Source organism: Helianthus annuus, chromosome 11 (assembly GCF_002127325.2).
Source record: "Helianthus annuus cultivar XRQ/B chromosome 11, HanXRQr2.0-SUNRISE, whole genome shotgun sequence".
Classification (NCBI taxonomy): Eukaryota; Viridiplantae; Streptophyta; class Magnoliopsida; order Asterales; family Asteraceae; genus Helianthus; species Helianthus annuus.
This window is the reverse complement of record NC_035443.2, coordinates 178,198,149-178,216,131: the sequence shown is the minus strand read 5'-3', so window position 1 is coordinate 178,216,131 and position 17,983 is coordinate 178,198,149. Positions and strand designations below refer to the sequence as shown.

Genomic DNA, 17,983 nt, shown 5'->3' with positions numbered 1-17,983 from the left:
GTTGAATTGCGCCATCGTGTCTTTTCAAAGGCCTCGCCTCGATAGTCGTATGTTTCGTACTTCAACCTCCGTTGATGTATAGCTTAAGTTTCACGTATACCTGTGCACTAGCGTTGTGTGCCGCGCAGAAGGTGATGTACCCCGACATCCGTTGACGTAAAAATTGAGTTCCATGTATTCTCGTGCGCTAGAGTTTTGTTATGCGTAGGCTGCCTGCTCGGGAAGTTAAAATACCATAGATAATATGGATAATAGTGCGTGCCCGAGTTAATATTCGTGGTTCCTACGTGATGACCTTTAATGAACTTCAACATAAGTTTCCGAAGGTCTTAAATGCATGTTTCCTAAACTTTCAGAGTGTTGTGTACTGTATGTAATTGTTTTATGCACCGTGTATGAAACACCATAATAGTGTATGCTTGAAAACAACATTTTGACTGTTTGTTTTTCGGCAACGGTTGGAGACCATATTCGAGTACTAGGCGTTCTGTATGTATTCCACGTCTTAATAGTCTAAGTCCCAGAGAAAAGTGAGGTTAGAGCCTAGGTATCGCTATAGAAACCTAATTCGCTGTAACCTATAGCTCTGATACCAATCCGTCACACCCCGAAATATCAGAGCTGGCGTGACTGGACTGGTATCTTCATTGCACAGCGGAAGCAGATAAGCTAAGTCTTTTAGAAAATGAACGCCCACTAAGTACTCATCTCTTCATGGTTCTCCTATTCCAACCGTGCCTTGACTTTGAAAAGCAACCTGAGAAAGAAACATGCGAAAAATCAACATAAAGTTGAGCGAGTTCATAGTTTGTTTGTAAAAGATTTGAAATAAATCTTTTGAGTTGTGAAAGATTTGAAATAAATCTTTGGAATAACCGGTTTATGAAATAGTATTGAGAAAACAAATCAAAATCATTTTCTTGCCCAGTTATATGAAGACTTTGTATTTGTAACGATCTATGATCGTAAAACCATGTATTTGTAAAGTATGTATAACCGTCAATGCCCACCCTGACTTTGACTCCATGCCCGTATAATCTTATACTTTGAATTTGTATAAAACATGGTTTTTATCTTGTATAAATCAAGCATTTTGTAAGTGTGTATGATAAAAATCCCGGGTATGTGGCAATAAGGAAAAAGAGATCACCAATGGTTTGCAAAGCCATTGATATGTGTGAAGTGCTGTAGGAAGACTCAAACCTAGCAGATTTTTGCGTCGGGCTCAAAGTCACCCCGAGGTCCGTTCTGTTGGGCCTGGAGTTGGGCTTGCTACACCCAGATAGATCTACCGCTAATGAGCCTCGGTCCTACACTAAGGATTAATGGCCTCCAGTTCCCGCCTACCCACTCACATGATCTAAGTAGTAACCCTCCTTACGCTAACCATATATACCATGTATAAAAGTATTCGTAATTACTGTAACATGTATTCCACCCCAGCCACTCGGCTGAACCTCCCTAGCCACCCGGCTGAACCTCCCCAGCCACCCGGCTGAACCTCCCCAGCCACCCGGCTGAACCTCCCCAGCCATTTAGGCTGACTCCCTAGTTGTGAAAATCATTCACATTTCGAAAATACGCATTTGTTTTGTAAAAACCGGTATGTTTAGTATAAACCTTTCATAAATCATTTGAGTTTCTCGAAATCCATTCGTAATAATGATTTAGAAGTACGAGTTTTGCGTTTGTTCAAAACTCTGTATGTTCTTGCAAAACGTGCTTTGTCTAAAAATATACGGTCTTTGTTTGTCGAAAACTTTTTTCTGAAAATCGTGCATGTCTTTCCACCCCGAAGACATTTACAAAAAATGTAAAACGGTAAAAAGTGGGGTTATGAACTCACCTGAATATTCCTGTGCAAAGCTAGCTATATACGACTTCGTGATGTCGTTTCCAAGACGAGACTCGCTAGCGTGCGTTCTACAATATTCCTAACACGGAATATCTAATAAGTTTCTAAATAAGCGCAGTAACTAAACTACGTGTCACCGAGCTCTACTGAATCGTTAATCGAACGATTCGACGACAATTATTAATTTGAAGGAAACGAGGAAGTTATACTCGTTAAGTCGCGCTTATTGTCGGTAATAGTTTTCTAAGTCTTGAAAAATATTTAGTTATTGTGAGATATAAAAATATACAAATATTTATATAAAAATATATGAATATTTTGGTAGAATCTCATTAGTCGCCTTGAGAAGTCGTCGTGTATGTCATACGAAAAATACATGTAATAAACTCGTAAGCGATATATATGATATATAGTGTGCCGTTTAGGCGTTTGAAATAAATACAAAGGATTATATCAGCATCATAAAAGAAACGTTGTGTCGTTTGGTATTTGAAATAAATATAAACTATATTTATTTTCGTGAAACGGATTTGTATTGTTCGATGTTTGAAATAAACATATAAAACTATATTTATTTTGTAAAACAGTAGTCATGTCGTTTGATATCCGAAGTAACATATAAACTTTATTTAAGTTTATAAAAAAACCGTCGCGTTTTTGGTATTCAAAACAAATACATAAACCGTATTTATTTTTATAACATAAACGCGTGTTGTTTGGTATTTAAAATAAATATATAGTTATATTTATTTTCTATAAAACGAGATTTGTTTGTTTGTTATATGAAATCTCATTTGTGTTATCGGCATTTGAGAATAAATATAAAAGTAATATTGATTTTGTAGCAGAGTTGTCAAATATTGACGTTTCAAATAAATATAATAACTATATTTATTTCTTGTAAAATAACTTCCAAACCATCGTTTTCGTACATTGTAGAGTATCGTCGAAAGTAGTTTCATATTTAGATTTGTCTTTATAAAAGTTCCTCGGATCCAAAAAGTTTTGTCTTATAATAAAACGCGCTTTAAGTTTACGGATTTTCTCGAAAAACGTGCAGAGTTTCCTCTGTTTTTGGACGCCCCGACAACACAAGTTGTCGTTATAATAATATATATCATTTTTCGTCAAGTTCGCATAATAAAACGAAACAAGATACTATATAAAAGATGGTTCGAGCTCGGTTCGCGTATTATAACTACGAAATAGATTAGAAAGAATTTCGCGTCGTTTAATCTTTACCGCGTCTCGCATTTGCCAAGTTGACCAGACCATTGACCTGTTTGACCGCTGTTGACTCACGTTGACCGATCCTTGACCCGAACCAAAACGGACACGCGAAACTGAACCGAGCAGAGCCAAGTCTTCTGTTGACCAGTTTTGACCGGGTGTTGACCCGAACCCGATACGCGACGCGAAGCTTAAATCTGAACAACCTGAACAAAAACTTGTCTACCCTTGAACCAACAAAACCTGAGATGGGGTGGCCCGATAACACAGCCACCACCACTGCCCTGCCGCCACTGTCTCCGGTGACTCTACGCCGTCACCGGACTCCACCAAGTCGTCGGCCACTACCACAATGTGCAAAATCCCCAAAAATCAGTTTCATGTAAACCAAACAAAGCTTCCCGAAGCTTAAAGAGAAACCACACTTACCGTATACATCACAGTTGCCGGAGTTTGTGTCGTCGTTGCTCGAACAACGTGGCACCACCACCGAAGCCGTCACCGCTGATGTGTCTCCGACGGCCAGTTCCAGACTTCATCATCTCCATTGTTTCTCATCCCCTTCTGTCCTCAAAATCATCAGAACTGCCATCACCATTGGTAACCCGTCGGTAAAAAACAAAGACCGCCGGACTTTTGACATTGACCACCGGATAATTGAACAAACCACCGGGTAATCGAGCCGACCGCCGGTTTCTCTTTTTCATCTTCAGTCTCTCTCTCATCGCCTCTCTCTCTCTCTCCTCTCTGCTCGTAATCGCCACACCACCACCGGTTCGTGGTGGTGGTGGTTCGTTTCTGAGTCAAAGAAAAGGGGTGGGGATGGTTATTGTTTTATCGGAGAAAGGAAATAGAAGGGGGGGGGTCGCCGGAAATCATGGTTGCCGCCGTCGGTCGGTCGCCGGAGCTCGGCCGGAGGGAGAGAGAGTTCGGGTATGTGTGTTTGACTGTTATGTTTGTGGAGTGAACTAAAAATAAGAACTAGGTGTTCTTATTTATAGGCAGCTTTAGTTTTGTGGGTTTTGGGCTTGGGCCCAAGGCCCACAAGCCCAATCTTGCGTTATTAGTGGCCCGTGTAAGATCTACAAATCCGTTTTCGAACCCGAGTCTTGTAAAATATACTGAAACACATTTTTGGAACCGAAATCTTGTAAAATGTATGCTTGTAGATGGTTTTTGATGTGCTCGTTCGTCGTTGCGTTAAATCGCGTAAAACGCGTCGGTTGCCGTTTAAATCCGTTTTTCGATCCGGTTTCACTGTAACCATTAAAATTTAATTTGGAAGCTGAAATTTATTGTAAAAATTTAATATTTGTCGGCATTGTCAGTATTCTGTACGGTTGCGTTTCGTTATCGCTTAACATTTAGCATGCTTCTCCGCAAATCACCGTTCGCGCACTGTAAAGTCGGATAGGCGTTCCTAGGTGCTCCAAAGGCCTAATTAGGTCAATCTTCGTCTTAATCACTGTTTATTATCGCGTTAATCACCTGTTAATCAGGTAATTAGGAGTCGTAAACCACCGGTTGTCACAATACATGTAAGTTAGAACGTTGACTTTTGAAAGTCAACAGCGTATGAATGTAATGGATGGGCTTTTGAACACAAATGTTAAAGTAGAGAATTAGTGTGTCATATACTGGATGATTTATGTGCTATGTATGATGGTAATCAGAATGCCTGAGATTTGACTAAGGTAACTATTGATATGTGTCTCATATATGCGAAAATGTGACTAATGGAAGTCAAATAATGTGTAAATAAAAGGAAATGAATGTTTGTACGTATGATCATATATGCTAACTTTGATACGAACGTGATGACATGTAAGGAAAGGAATCGTATCAATTGACTCAAGCAGGGAGGGCTAGCGCGGCGAGATGAGGAAGGAAGTAAGCTCTAATACGCACGCTTAAGTTAAGTGACTTCTGACTCACTTATTAGTATGCTTAGGGAGTTATTTAATGCTCATAAATGTGATAAGGTCATGTATGATTAATTAATAAATGAAAATGCTAAGGTAGAAATGATTGTTGGGGCTGAAAGTAGCTAGTTACGTCGGAAATAAAATGGTGGAATCGAACGGGTCGAATAATGGCATGAAGGATCTTTAAGCCTTTTTCTTATAATTCAGCTTTTGAAGTGAGTTAGGATGGTAAACAAATCCGTAATTAAATTACAGACGCGCAAAAACAAGAATTACACAAAACGAACGCTTAGCTCAAAAGTTATGTAAGTTTCAAGTTGAGTTTTGGTTGAAAACATAGCTGGACACTTTATGCAGCAGCAAAGGGAAGTATTCTGTCGAAATAGGGCTGTCACGCTACGCGACATCAATTCAGTTTCACCGTCGCGCAACACGATAGATGTCGCGCCCCGCGACCGCCCGAGGCAGGGGCTGTTTTTAGGTATTTTTGGTTGTGTTCACATTGGTTCTCACAATAAAGGGTGCTTCCTTACGGATCCTTCTCCTATATATGCATGTATATATATATATATCTATACTATATTAATAAGCATATCAGAAGGACTTCTTAAGGTCCTTTAAATTTTCTTAAAACACCTTTCAAACATGTTGTACAAGTCTTTTAAGCACAACTAACACAATTATATCCTCACTTTCCAATAATACCCTTATGAAAACAAACAAATCCTGATCCTACCATCCATCTTCACATGAATCATGATCCTACCGTCCATTACTCTTCACACGGATCATGATCCCTTACTCGCAGATCTCATTTTCAAAAGCTTCCAAAACATTTCCCCCAGATTGTCAAATTCCTCTCTCTGCATTTTCAAATTTTGAATTCCCAAATGAAAAGAGAAGAGAGGGAGACAAAGAGAGAACGAGAAATAGAGAGAGAGGCGATGGAGAAGGAGAGCCGGGTTTATGTCACCGAAGCAGAACAGATGACGGCTAGGGTTTCACGTCTAATCCCGATGACGGCGGTTAAGGTTGCTTCTCCGGTAGCGACCTAAGGAGGCTGAGGTGATGAGCTGAAGTGCGGATGAACGACTGTTATGGTTCACTAGGGTCAATTGCCGCACCCCATGTGACAGATAGTACAGATCTCTTGTCGGAGGAGGTTATGGCGATGTGAGTAACCTTTTAATCTATTATGTTATTTTGTATATACTTATGATGCAACCTTACCAAGATAATCATATCTTTTCAATTTCACTTCCAGTAGTTTAATCAATCAGAATATAATTATGTTTCCATTTGTTTTGAAAGCTACCTACCATGGATGTTGTTGTGACTCTGGACCAAGTTCCTCGATGGAGTCATGTAGATTTAAGATGTTCATATGAATCCGAAGAAGACTGAAGATTACACTTTCCGGACCCGTTAACTGTATATTTTGAGACTGAGAGCAGTGGGAATGGTATGGTTTCTAGATTTCCAGTTGATGTTGAAATAAACTCCAAGATTTTTTTGTGGAGAGGTAACCCCTGGAATCTGGAAGTTGATGCTGTTGTCAACTCTACAAATGAGGTGAGCAGTTATTGGTTAATTCTTACGTACATATAGGATGATAAGAGTGTTCAAGATAGTAACACCATGTGATTTATGTTTAGAAGTCATTTTGTATTTGTTTAAAGTAATTATAATAAAAGAAGTTGCAGTTTTATTGATTTGTATTCGAAATAAGATTGATTTAGGAAGTGGTTATGCCTACGGGTTTGGCTTATGTTGTCAAAGTCTTATTACAGAACATGGATAAAGCACACTGCAGCCCTGGTTTGCATGATGCAGCTGTGCCTGGTCTTGCTGAAGAATGCGCGAAGATGGTAACAATCTGGATAATCAAGTTCTTTGTGAGAAATCTTGAAAAAAATACCGCGTTAATGTGGTGTAACATTTGATTGTCACAGGATGGCCTTTTGTTTTTTGATTTTTTTTAAATTTTTTTGATTATTTGATTTTTTTTTGGATTTTTTTTGGATTTTTTTTGTTTTTTATTTATTTATAGTTTTAGCCTGTCATGCCCAAATCCATCTTGACCTAAACCTATCCTAACCCATTTCTTAATAAACCCATCCTAACCCAAACCCATCTTAACCCATACCCATCCTAACCCATTACCCAAACATGCCCAGCCCACTCATTTTGCCACCCCTAACTGTCATAGAGGCTGTATGACATGGCGAAAATGATCAGGAGGGGTTGTATAGTGTGTTAGACTGGCACATCGTATGGACCTTAATGTCTTATACACGCATATGAGTTGGAATTCACCAAAATACACGGACCGTATGATGGGTACATTGACGTGACCACTGACAAAGTGATTATGCCTGTATAACCATTTTCGCCTGGTCATATGGCCCTAATCCCCTAAAAGACAAGGGCTTACTGCCTCATTGATATGCCATGACAGGGGTATGAAATCCCCTTTTCTTATGATTTAATACTAGGTATTTAGTAGGAAGAGTACACATAAGTTATTTGCTTACTTTTTTCAACTAAATTGGAGAAATATGCAAGCATTCAGTTAACAACTTGGAGACTTCCATTGCAAGAAGCACATTATACCAGAGCCTACCTCCTGATATAGAATTATATTATCGGTCCAGACTAGCTTTATTTCATGTAGATAAAGAGGTACGCTAAATGTTAACCTTGTCTTTAGCTGAACCTTATTTGCTTACGAACGGGTCGATTTAGGTTATATTTTTAACAGGCCAAAACTAGAAAATATAACTAATTAGGAAACAAGTGAAATTGGTCGAAATGGTTAACAGGTCAAAGTGTATTCAAAGACGTACAACCTCCTAAATTGCATTGTATATTTACAAAAAAAAAGTCTTGAAAATGGGCCCAAAGTGATATTAAAATGTACCATTTCGACCCAAACCCTTGATTATGTTATAGAAATTTATATTATTTGTTTCTGCAGCTCGATGTTCCTGCTATTAAAGCCAAAATTGAAAGAAGCGCTATGTTGGTTTTCCCAATAGCCGTAACCACAGCAAAGTAAGCAAAGTTGACCCGCTTTACCCTTTCCATTTCAGCTGGCAAACTAATCAGTTTTAGCTTTTCTTTGTGTATCTTGTTTTTTCAATAGGGCTCATCATGGATTTGGTTGGGTTGGCGAGTGGGCGGACACCAGGTGAGTCACAAATTTTTCAGTATCTCTTTACCACTGGAAATTATACGGCTTGGGTAACAGGTCAAGTCAAAATCTGAAACTATGATAAGCGTATCAAACTGGACAACATAGATTCTGTTAATCTGTTAGATATACAGACAAAAGGGCCAACATAAGCTTATATCGTTGAACTATTGTTGTTTGACAAATAAAATGAAGATTGATGCAGAGCTTGAGAAAATTCGCTAATCAGCTTGAGGTGTGGAAATTGAACCTGTGTGTTGATTGTTGACAAGAGGTTCTTGAATGTGAATGTGAAACTGCTTTTTTTTTTTTTGTGGTGTATAACTAAAAAGTAAAAAAAAATATTTGTAATGGTTATACAATATTCATCTGTTGTAAACTCTGGATGCTTTAATCTGTATGTATGAATAAACACAAGGGTTTGTATTATGATAAGATAAACATCAATAATTAATGTGACAATCAAACAATTCATACAAGCCCTATAAATTTGGCGAACTTGCATGTCAATGATGTCTGGATAGAGTTTATGACCCGTAGGACATGATATGGCCCGTATGAGTGTATGGCATGTCAATGATGTCTGGATAGTGTGGGTAACTGGTGTTCTAATAATGTCAGCCTTTACTTCATGATGGACATATAATGATACGGGTACCTATAATTTTGTGTAGGCTACTGGAAAAGCAATACCTTTAACTGTTGGATTTGTCATACTGGTGGCTGCAAGAGAGGCTGGTGGTCTTGTAGTCGATATGATCCGCCAGAAAAAAAGATGGCTGGAAGGGCACTTCTACATGCTGGACCACCGGGTACGGGTAAAACTGCCCTTGCCCTTGGTATCTCTCTAGAACTTGGCACTAAGGTATGTCATATTATACAACATACACACCCTATTCGCGTTTATCCGAAATCACAATCATTATATATGTGAGGGATAAAGTATACTTGTTATAAATAATTATATGCAGGTCCCATTTTGTCCCATGGTTGGATCAGAAGTCTACTCATCGGAAGTAAAGAAAACCGAGGTTTTGATGGAGAATTTCAAAGGGTGGCAGAGCTTGTCACCGGTGTCTTATTTACTGACGAGGTATTCCTTTTTATATCTTTTTTAACATGGGTTATTATAATTAAGAGTTAATTACTGTTTTCGTCCCTGTGGTTTGTCAAAAATCACTATTTCAGTCCATTAGTTTAAAAATTGCTATTTCAGTCCCTATGGTTTCACTTTCGTAACCGTTTCAGTCCACCTCGTAACCATTTCAGTCCCCGTACTTAACAAAATAATGGATTGAAATGGTTACGAAAGTGAAACCACAAGGACTGAAATGGTTACGAAAGTGAAACCACAGGGACTGAAATCGCAATTTTTAAACTAATGGACTGAAATAGTGATTTTTGACAAACCACAGGGACGAAAATAGTAATTAACTCTTATAATTAATTAGTTATTTTACTAATCTAACTTGTTTTGCAGGTACATATGCTGGATATGGAGTGTTTTTCGTACCTAAACCGTGCTTTGGAAAGCTCATTATCCCCAAATGTAATCTTTGCCACCAATAGAGGGATATGTACCGTGAGGTAATGTTTTCTAATTTTGAAAAGTTCTAATTTTTTTTTAATTAATGATAGATATTTCTGGTATTTGACTTGTACAGAAATAGTCAAACACCTCCATCTGGTCAAAATTTGAAGTTATCATGAGACAGATGATTTATTTTTCAGTAATGAGATTCTCTTTGAAGATTTTATGTTTCAAACACTAAAAAAATTGATATTTTTTTTATCTTTACCATAGTTGTTAATAGCGGTCGCTATGGTTGCTATAGTGAATAGCGTAGTGTGTTTAGGTCGAAGGTCGCTACACGGAATGTAGCGATAAATAACGGGATTTCAGTTTTTTCTTAAATATACATAGCGATTAAAAATAGCTGGATTTTAGGTTTTGGTTAAAAATAGCGAATTTTAAAAAATTTATTTATTTTCTAATGATGTAAATAAATTTGGCAAAGGAAATCGCTGGTTCAGCTTTGATTTAGTCTTGTCCAGGCGGTTTTTGGCTGGTCCAGGCCATTTGAAACTGGTTTTGGTGGTTCAGATTGTTTTTTTGTGCCTGGATGGACCAAGGTGCTCGTTGGACCTAGGCGTTAGTGAAGTTTCACTTGCGCTAACTAAACCATTTTGGCCTGTCCACACAAACCAGTCGGTTTAGTTAAAGTGTATTTTCTCTACCATATGTTCTCAATTCATTTTATTGATTTATGGAATAGAACTTTGAAGTGACTTGATCTTTTTTATGACTATCAGACTATATTTGACTCTTTTTGGAAACGACGAGTTGTAAACTTGTTTCTGTTGCAGCCACGCAACCGTCCACAACAGCCACGACCAATAGCTTCGCCGAGGTAACTACAGTTTCATATTTTGACAAATCATCTTAACTTTTATACTGCACCAAATGGTCTTTTCTTGCATCTTTTGTTGAGTGTTTTTTCAGTTTTCTTGTCCCTGAGATTACTGAAGACAAAATCCATCTGTTGGAAGGCTAATTTTCTGTTGCAGGTTTGGCGAGCTCACTTCTGAAGATCCAAACCTATTGAAGTTGGTTTCAAAGAATCTCAAGATGACATGTTTTACCGCAAGTCTTGTATTTATATGCGAGAGATTTAATTATGGTGTAGTAACAATTAGAAGCTTTGCTAAATTCAGACTAATTTATGAGTGACTTTTAATTCTTTCTGCTATCAAGCTTAATCAGGCACCAGTATTCATATACTTTTTTTGTTTGCTAAAATCGGGCTCCAGATCCTGTACTAGGTGGTTATTATGTGATAGGTTCGGGTGGGTTTTATTGGGCTTTTAATCCTAATCCATGTAATTATAGAGTTCAGAGATTTAGAGGTACACAGATTACGAAGGCCCAGTGCATTGAGGCAAGAACGGCAGAACTAAATGTGCAATTTGCTCATAGGGACTTTGCCTTTTCATATGACGAGGGTTCAAATCCCATTGATAACAAAAAAAAATAACGTTTGGGGATTTTGAAACCAAGGCTGCATTTAGTTATAATAATGTTAATTTTGACACATTGTATTATGTGTTTATCACACTCATACTCATCATTAAACATGTTATCGATAACCCGATTAAAACCGAACAACTCGTTCATAAATCGTCAACTTAAATCACCCATTTAAAAATATGGGTTAAACGGGTTGGCTTCGGGTTAACCCGAATATGGGTCGGTTTAGGGTTGAACATTTCAACCCGTCAACCCGCCAACCCATCAACCCGACACGATTGCCACCCCTACTACAAATCACAAGATCTAAAATCGAGATTGATGTCACCATTTTTGTCTGCTGAATAGCGGTTTACCTGTATTTGATAGTGTAATGATAGCTTCAACATAAGAACCCAAATATGTTAAGTTACATGATCTGAATGATTACAAGATCTATGTTACATGATTAGTAGATCCATCTACGACCTTATTGGATGAACGATTCATGAATCTCATCAGGTTATGATAGTTTGCTCAAGGTTAATTCACTTTTGTCACTGTTTCTTTCTTCTGCTTCTTTTTTTTTCAGTTTAAACCCGAGGAGATGAAAGGCATCATTATGGAATTCGACTAGGCTGGTACTCTTGCTCCAACAGGTATGTTTATCACGGTTGCAAAATATATGGTACTCCAAAGAGAGCCTGGAGCTGTTATCCGTGGAAAGAAGGTAATAAAGACTTATCGGATTGTTTTCTATACTTGAGCTCTCTTACCGGTTTAAGACATCTTCATTGTATCATTTCAGGTTGAACACTGCACGCGTATATCTTAATGTGGCCACCCATATAAGATCACTTCATGAAGTACATTGTATCTTTGTAGGGGGAACAAATTTTAATTGAAAGTCTGGAACTGCACTATATGTGTCTATATGTGATGGTTGATTTTTAAGTATTTATTTTAACTTTTTCCCGTTCATGGCTGGTTTGATGTCACAATGACTTTGAAGAATTGTGACATTTTCCCATCACAAATCACAAATAGCGTTAACTCAGGTGCATCTCTTGGTTTCTAAACGCACTGCAGCAATTTTGTTTGTTGATGAAAAGTTATTTTATAACCATTAACTTGTATATTTTTAAACATTACATCTTACTTTGAAATTCCCGAACAACAAAAAGGCATATTGCTTTATATATTTTTATTTGAGTTGTAAACCATCTAGGTAGAGTTTGTCTAAATTCACACATAACATATCATATATAAACTTTTATAAAATATTATACGAACAAGGAAACTAACTTAAGTGCTATACAATATATCAAGATATTATTAATAAACTAATAGAAAACGAATACGTGTTGTAAGTTTTATTTTATAGTGTAACATATTGGATTTTGAGAGTACCTTAACCGAAAATTTAGATTTTAGTTATGATCCAAACCCCCCCCCCCCCCCCCCCCCCCCCCCGCGTACATAGCCCTAAACTCACCAACCTAATTGATATGTTTCCCGCCGCATCGCGCGGGTAAACGACTAGTATATATATATATATATATATAGGACAAGGATCCGTTAGGAACCACTCTTTATTGCGAGAAACGCGAGAACTAGTGTAAACACAACTAAAAATACCTAAAAAAAATTAAAACATACAAAATATTTTTTATTAAAATTCGCTAAATTTCGTCACTAAATTTTTTTTTTAGCATTTAGTTGTGAGGTTTAACTTTATGTTGAGTTTGTAGCATTCAGCTTGGGTGTGGGGGGGGGGTGGTTACGTTTTTTTAGGTTTTGGGGGGTGGAGTTTAGGTTTTTTTTGAGGTTTTTTGGTGAGGTATGGTTTTTTTTCTTTTTCTTTTTCTTTTTTTTTGGGGGGGGGGGTCTGGAGGTGTTTAGGTTTTTGGGTTGTGATGGGGTGGGGGTCTAGGTGGTGGTGGGATAGGTTTATTTTGTTGTGTTCACATTGGTTCTCGTGGTTCTCGCTATAAGGGTGGTTCTTAAATGAACCTTAACATATATATATATATAGGGAGCCGCTAGAATGAAAACCACCTCGAGTTGTAAGAACCGCGAGAACTACACCCCACGGAGCGCCGTTCGCCATGATTTTTTTTTACAAGTAGATGTGTATATTATAAACACAGCCGTAAAAAAATCATGGCGAACGGCGCTCCGTGGGGTGTAGTTTTTTACACCACAAGTTTGGTGAAAAAAAAAAAGAAAAAAGAAAAAAAATTAAAAAACACCAAACTTGTGGTGTAAAAAACTACACCCCACGGAGCGCCGTTCGCCATGATTTTTTACGGCTGTGTTTATAATACACACATCTACTTGTAAAAAATAATCATGGCGAACGGCGCTCCGTGGGGTGTAGTTCTCGCGGTTCTTACAACTTAAGGTGGTTCTCATTCTAGCAGCCCCCTATATATATATATATATATATATATATATATATATATATATATATATATATATATATATATATATATAGAGAGAGAGAGAGAGAGAGAGAGAGAGAGTAGGGTTCCTACGGAAAGTGTGTTTTTCCTAGAAAGTCTAGGAAGCGATCTTGTCCATCCGATTGGTGTGTTTAAGGGTTGAGATCAAATCAATGGCAATCTTGTAATAATTTACTATATTTAATAGATTGTTTTAAATGAGGAGGGGCAATTTCGTCCTTATGTGTGTTTTAAATCAATCAAAAATAACCGTCAGAGATATCACATCTCCTTAATACACGCCATTTTCCCTCTTTCTCTTTCTCTCTCTAAAATCATACCAAAAATACAACGAAAACCCTCTAAAATCATACCAAAAATACCTAAAATCATGGATCAAGATAAGAGATTTACCAACTTCTATATACGTAAGATCTTCCCAACATTGTGTTCTGTGTTTTAGTAGGCGATTAGGGTTCAATCGTGTTCTACATTGAAATAACTGATGTTTGAAGGGAAGAGATTCAAAGAACAGAGGGATTTGAACAAGATGGATGGAAGCAGAGATGAAGTCGCCGGAAGAAAAGTTGAAGTTGCTGGAAGCACAGTTTAAGTCGCAAGAACCCTAGGTGTGTGTTTAAAATAACAAATGTTTGTAGGTATTCCGTTTGTTGTGGATGACTCTGCTTGCTGGGGCGAAATCTGCTGATGTAAAACACATTTGTATGAATCTGCTTGCCGTTAAAACACAGCTGTATGAATCTGAATTGTTGTTAAAACACAGCTGTATGAATCTGAATGATAAAACACATTTGTATGAATCTGCTTGCTGTTAAAACACAGCTGTATGAATCTGAATTGCTGTTGAAACACAGTTGTATGAATCTGAATGATAAAACACATTTGTATGAATCTGCTTGCTGTTAAAACACAGCTGTATGAATCTGAATGATAAAACACATTTGTATGAATCTGCTTGCTGTTAAAACACAGCTGTATGAATCTGAATTGCTGTTAAAACACAGTTGTATGAATCTGAATGATAAAACACATTTGTATGAATCTGCTTGCTGTTATAACACACCTGTATGAATCTGAATGCTAAAACACAACTGTATGAATCTGCTTGCTGTTAAACACAACTGTATGAATCTGAATGCTAAAACACAACTGTATGCATCTGCTTGCTGTTAAAACACAACTGTTTGAATCTGAATGCTAAAACACAACTGTATGAATCTGCTTGCAGTTAAAACACAGTTGTATGAATCTGAATGTTAAAACACAGTACCAAGAACATGCTGATAGATTCCAGCAAGAAAACGAAGGAAAGATTGATATTAAGTGAGATAAAAAATCGAAAACAAAAAATTCCGAAATTTATGGATAGTTAGTTATTGAAGATAATTTCCTAAAATAAAAATAGATTGTGAAAGTACATAAATGCCCTTTTAAAAAAAATCCTTCAATGCCACATGTCGCGTTCTTATTGCTTCCTAGACTTTCTAGGAAAAACACACTTTCCACCCAACTCCTACTCTATATATATATATATATATATAGGGGCTCCTACTCTTATTGCTTCTCATTCTAGCGGCTCCCTATATATATATATATATATATATATATATACATATATAGAGTAGGAGTTCTGCGGAAAGTGCATTTTTCCTAGAAAGTCTAGGAAGCGATCTGGGCCCTTCGTTTGGTGTTTTTAATGGCTTAGATCATATGGATGGCATTTTCGTAATATCTTACTTATATAATTAGTGACTTTTAATATAGTGAGGGTATTTTGGTAATTGGAAGTGTTTTAAATCAAGAAACTGCCATATCAATAACCAATCCCTAAAATCATGGGATTTCTTCTCTTTCTTTCTCTCTCTCTCTCTCAATGGCGATGTGTGTTGCGAAAATGCCAGGATTTCTAGGAACAATCACAAAATCATCATCAACACTTGGTTTGACGGCAGCCAGATGTTGTGACAACATCATACATCAACATCGACAACAGGTTTTGGAGGGCACGATTTTTTGAGAAGAAAAACATCATCATTCATATTAGCGGCAACATCATATCAAGTATTGATCATCATCACGTGAATAAGGAAGATTGTAAGTTATTAATTTTGTCATTCTTCTTTTATATTATATTATAAGGAAGATGATGATTTTAATTGTTGGTCGGCCGGTGATGTTTCCATATCGGTTGTTGTTTTTCATACGTGTTTCAATTTTTTTTTATCTATCATTGAATCGGGGTTTTTTTTTTTTTTTTGACATCTGAATATGTTGATGATGGCAGTGTGTTTTAAGGTATATGTGTTTACCAATTTAATGTTGATGATGAAAGTGTGTTTTAAAATGACATCTGAATATGTTGATGTTGGCAGTGTGTTTTAAGGTTTATGTGTTTTACCATTTTAATGTTGATGATGGCAGTGTGTTTTAAGGTTTCCATGTTTACCAATTTAATGTTGATGATGGCATTGTGTTTTAAGGTTTCCGTGTTTACCAATTTAATGTTGATGATGGCAGTGTGTTTTAAGGTTTCCGTGTTTACCAATTTAATGTTGATGATGAAAGCGTGTTTTAAAATGACATCTGAATATGTTGATGATGGCAGTGTGTTTTAAGGTTTATGTGTTTTACCATTTTAATGTTGATGATGACAGTGTGTTGAAGACGTAGACACTGGGTTGTGTTTGAAGACGAAGACACTGACAGTGTGTCCAGCAATATGCTTGCTGTTAAAACACAATGTCAAGAAATCTGCTTGCTGTTAAAACACAATGTCCATCAATCTGCTTGTTGTTAAAACACAACGTCAAGGAAATCTTCTTGCTGTTAAAACACAATGTCAAGAAATCTGCTTTGCTGTTAAAACACAATGTCAAGAATCCTCCAGCAATCTGCTTGCTGTTAAAACACAGCGTCAAGAAATATGCTTGCTGTTAAAACACAAGGACAAGAAATATGCTTGCTGTTAAAACACAGTGTCAAGAATCCTCCAGCAATCTGCTTGCTGTTAAAACACATTGTCAAGAAATCGAAATCTGCTTGCTGTTAAAACACATCGTCAAGAAATCTGCTTGCTGTTAAAACACAGCGTCAAGAAATCTGCTTGCTGTTAAAACACAACATCAAGAATCCCCCAACAATGTTGTAAAATCTTTTTTTACGAATTCATGTGAATATGGTGTATGGATTGTATGATTTAAATTGAATTAAATGGAATATTTAGTTTCCATAATTATCTAGTTAGTTAGTTATCCTAATAAAATAATTCATAATTAAAATAATATTCAAATTACACAATTGTCCTTTTAGTTAAAATCTTTCAATGCCACATGTCGCGTTCTTATTGCTTCCTAGACTTTCTAGGAAAAACACACTTTCCGCAGGAACCCTACTCTACATATATATATATATATATATATATATATATATATATATATATATATATATATATATATATATATATATACATATATATATATATATGTGGGGCCGCTAAAATGAAAACCACCCCCAGTTGTAAGAGCCGTGAGTGCGAGTCTCCACCAATCAAATAATGACACATATACACTATTAATTTAAAAGCTGAAGGGTAATATAGTCATTTTCTAAATCTATCAAATCATGTCTGTCTTTTGTCTTTTTAAAGTCTGATTCACCACAGACCTTCTCTCTTCTCTCTCAAACTATCACACACCCCAAAAATTTAAATCCCACTAATTTCTCTCTCTCTCAAAGTTGTTCAACACTAATTTCTCTGATTCACAGACCTTCGGCGGTGAAAGGCAGTCCACTCCATCTTCTCCGGCACCGTCTCTGACCAACCTGCAACTCCACTCCATCTTCATCTTCTCCACAGCACATCGACGACGACCACCACCTGCAACTGTTCGTCACCGGCGGCCACATCTCTCCCTCGTTAACCACCACTCTCAGTTCATCATTCATCTTCATCCTCCATTCTTCTCGATCACTGTCAACACCCTCCGTCTTCAACCTCCACCTTCATCATCGTTGTCTCCGGCTTCAACCACCGCACGGACCTCCATCATCTTCTCCGATCAACTTACCTCCGTAACCACCACCAGTCGTCTACATCATCTCTGTTCACCTCCGCCACCAATAATCTCCGGTCACCTCGACCATTCTCCGATTATCGGTTTCGAAACAAACCTGCAACATCTCATCATCGAGCAACATCTCCGATCACCTTCTTTATCAGTCAACAAGAAGAAGAATCAAAACGTTGGTGGCTGGACATATTCAATTTAGGGTTTTGATCGTATGAGAGAAGACAGATACGACATTTGG

At 37.2% G+C, this 17,983-nt stretch overlaps 1 long non-coding RNA gene across 8 annotated transcripts; it reads left to right on the top strand.

The window, feature by feature from the left end:
• Positions 1 to 5,578: 5,578 nt before the first annotated feature.
• On the top strand, positions 5,579 to 12,033 carry LOC110891227. 8 transcript variants are annotated; one of them, XR_004873229.1, is made up of 11 exons: positions 5,579 to 6,183; positions 6,322 to 6,582; positions 6,801 to 6,878; positions 7,988 to 8,064; positions 8,156 to 8,200; positions 8,878 to 9,068; positions 9,175 to 9,296; positions 9,684 to 9,790; positions 10,517 to 10,614; positions 10,772 to 11,940; positions 12,019 to 12,033. It is a non-coding gene; the product is annotated as an uncharacterized LOC110891227 (long non-coding RNA). The 8 variants fall into 8 exon arrangements; XR_002565156.2 differs by adding an exon at positions 7,583 to 7,692 and having other exon boundaries at positions 10,517 to 11,940; XR_002565155.2 differs by having other exon boundaries at positions 6,801 to 7,692.
• Positions 12,034 to 17,983: the final 5,950 nt, after the last annotated feature.